Below are 2,806 nucleotides of genomic sequence, written 5' to 3'. Positions count from 1 at the left end.
AACTTGGCCCAAATAAACTCTCTATTTAGATTAATTTTGCCTCAGCTTCTTCCTTTTAGGTCAACATTTCCATGTCTTATCCTTCTATTTCATGTGCTTGCCTTACACAAAAAAGTGCAAAGTGAATTCTCTGCAAGAATAACTTGCAGAACAACATATGGCCACTGAGTTCCTGATATCTAGAGCTGATAGTTAAGGTAAAAATGATACTGTATTTTTTTCATTCAATTGTCACTTTATTGCAAGATGGTAGAATTAATTGCAAATTTAAACTATAACCTGGTAATCTTTAATCAGGCAGCAGGTTTTAATAAAGGCAAACTGCTTATTCAGAAGTGATCATGGAACTCAAATGCAGAATAAAAAGGATGAGAAACATCTGACTGGCCAATAGATTTTATGCTTTCACCATATGAAATAAACTTTTCATTTTTAAGAGAAGTAACTTATAACTTCAGTAGACACCAATATAGAAAGATTTTGTCACATAGACTGGTTTCCATTTAGTCAGTCAACTATTTCTAGCTGTCTCAATTGGGATAGATACATTTACATAACTGGCTGTGCTTGAGCCTTCTTTGCCAGAAGCTTTAGGTCCGCAATGCACTTGGCAGTTGTCTCCTTTTCCTGCTGTGCAGAGATGCTCTGCACCACGTGCTTCTCCACCCAATTTATCATGTGCTGTTGTTCCTTTCGACGCATCATGTTCTGCACAGATATATGATAGTCCCGGCAATTCTTTACTTCCTTATATACTTTATACAGTCGTTCCTGGTAAGTAACTTCCAAAGCCACAGCAGTGTTATTCCTCTGCACATCAAAAAGGTAATGGAGCTTCTGAACCAGTGCCTGCTGTGACTTCTCCAAATCAATTGCATCCTGGATTGGTTGGATGGAAGCCTACTTCGCCTCTTCTAGTTGGGCAAGTTTTTGCTCATTGAGTTTATCAGCAAATTCTGCAACAGAGGCGCCATATTTTTTAATTACATAGACAAGTAACCGTACTACTAATACGGTTGAGAAGGTCTCTGCAATAATCACATATATTTCTTTGGATAAAGCATACAGGATAAGCCCAGTTCTGAGCACATAGGGTCCTGTTACACCAGCTTTAAGATAAAGAAACTTGAAGAATTCCTCAAGGATCAGTCCAAGACGAACTTTTCTTCCATATTCAGGAAAAGGTGGTAGAGGGCCAAGGTGTGGCTGCCTGCGTGAAAGGTCCTTGTTGCCTGCAATACCCCTGGACCTAGGAAAGCTGCATTCTTCAGAGAGGGGGCCGCTGTGGCAGTGGCAGAAAGTTCCACCCAGGACAGCATGGTCAGCAAAGGTCCAGGCAGCAGTCTTAGCATCCTGTGACCCCGACCAGAGGCTGTCAGGGGCAGGAGCAAGATGGCCGCTCACCAATACTGTATTCTTCATCCAAACTGAGGCTGGAGTGCATTGGCGCGATCTCTGCTCACTGCAACCTCTGCCTCCTGAGTTCAAGCAATTCTCCTGCCTCAGCCTCCTGAGTAGCTGGCACTACAAGTGCCCACCACCATGCCCGGCTAATTTTTGTATTTTTAGTAGAGATGGGGTTTCACCATGTTGGCCATGCTGGTCTCAAACTCCTGACCTCAAATGATCTGCCTGCCTTGACCTCCCAAAGTGCTAGGATTATAGCCATGAGCTACCGCACCTGGCCCAAACATTTTTTCTTTTTTTTTTTTGAGATGGAGTCTCACTCTGTCACCCAGGCTGGAATGCAGTGGCACAAGCTCCGCTCACTGCAGCCTCCGCTTCCTGGGTTCAAGTGATTCTCGTGCCTCAGCCTCCCGAGTAGCTGGGACTACAGGCTTGTACCACTGCACCCAGCTGATTTTTGTATTTTTTTTTTTAAGAGATGGGGTTTTACCATGTTGGTCAGGCTGGCCTCAAACTCCTGACCTCATGATCCACCCACCTTGGCCTCCCAAAGTGTTGGGATTACAGGCGTGAGCCACTGTGCCCAGCCCCCAACATTTTTAATTATATTAATTTATACCAACAAAAATGCATAAAATTAACTATACTTGTTTTTTTGCAGAATAGAAAGAGCCCACATTTTGAAATCTCTAACACCTGCATTCAAAGCCCATCTTAGAAGTGAGGCCAGGCACGGTGGCTCACACCTGTAATCCCAGAACTTTGGGAGGCCGAGTAGGGTGGATCACCTGAGGTCAGGAGTTCAAGAACAGCCTGACCAACATAGTGAAACCCCGTCTCTACTAAAAATACAAAAATTAGCCGGGCACGGTAGCTTGTGCCTGTAATCTCAGCTACTTGCAAGGCTGAGGCAGGAGAATCGCTTGAACCTGGGAGGCGGAGGTTACAGTGAGCCAAGATCGTGCCATTCCACTCCAGCCTGGGCAACAAGAGTGAAACTCCATCTCAAAAAAAAAAGAAAAGAAAAGAAATGTATGTTTTTGTATGAGTAATTTAATATCTCTGAGCTTTAGTTTCTTTGTCTGTAAGAAAGGCTTTTTCTGAGTTTTAAAGTTAGTGTATAAAAATACCAAGGGCTGGGCATGGTGGCTCATGCCTATAATCCCAGCCATTTGGGAGGCCAAGGTGGGAGGACAGTTTGAGCCCAGGCATTCAAGACCAGCCTGGGCAACATGGCAATACCCCACTTCTACAAAAAAAAAAAAAAAAAAAAAAAAAAAAAAAAAAAAAAAAAAAAAAAAGCCAGATATGGTGGTGTACCTGTAGTCCCAGCTGCTCAAAAGCTGAGGCAGAAAGATCACATGAGCCCAGGAGTTCAAGGCTACAGTGAGCTATGTTC

The 2,806-nt window shown here is 43.5% G+C and overlaps 1 pseudogene; it reads right to left on the bottom strand.

Moving 5' to 3' along the window:
* Positions 1 to 549: 549 nt before the first annotated feature.
* On the bottom strand, positions 550 to 1,319 carry LOC111551416 (annotated as a pseudogene).
* Between the last annotated feature and the right edge of the window lie 1,487 nt (positions 1,320 to 2,806).

Source organism: Piliocolobus tephrosceles, chromosome 8 (assembly GCF_002776525.5).
Source record: "Piliocolobus tephrosceles isolate RC106 chromosome 8, ASM277652v3, whole genome shotgun sequence".
NCBI classification, from domain to species: Eukaryota; Metazoa; Chordata; class Mammalia; order Primates; family Cercopithecidae; genus Piliocolobus; species Piliocolobus tephrosceles.
This window is presented reverse-complemented; position numbering and strand designations above follow the sequence as displayed.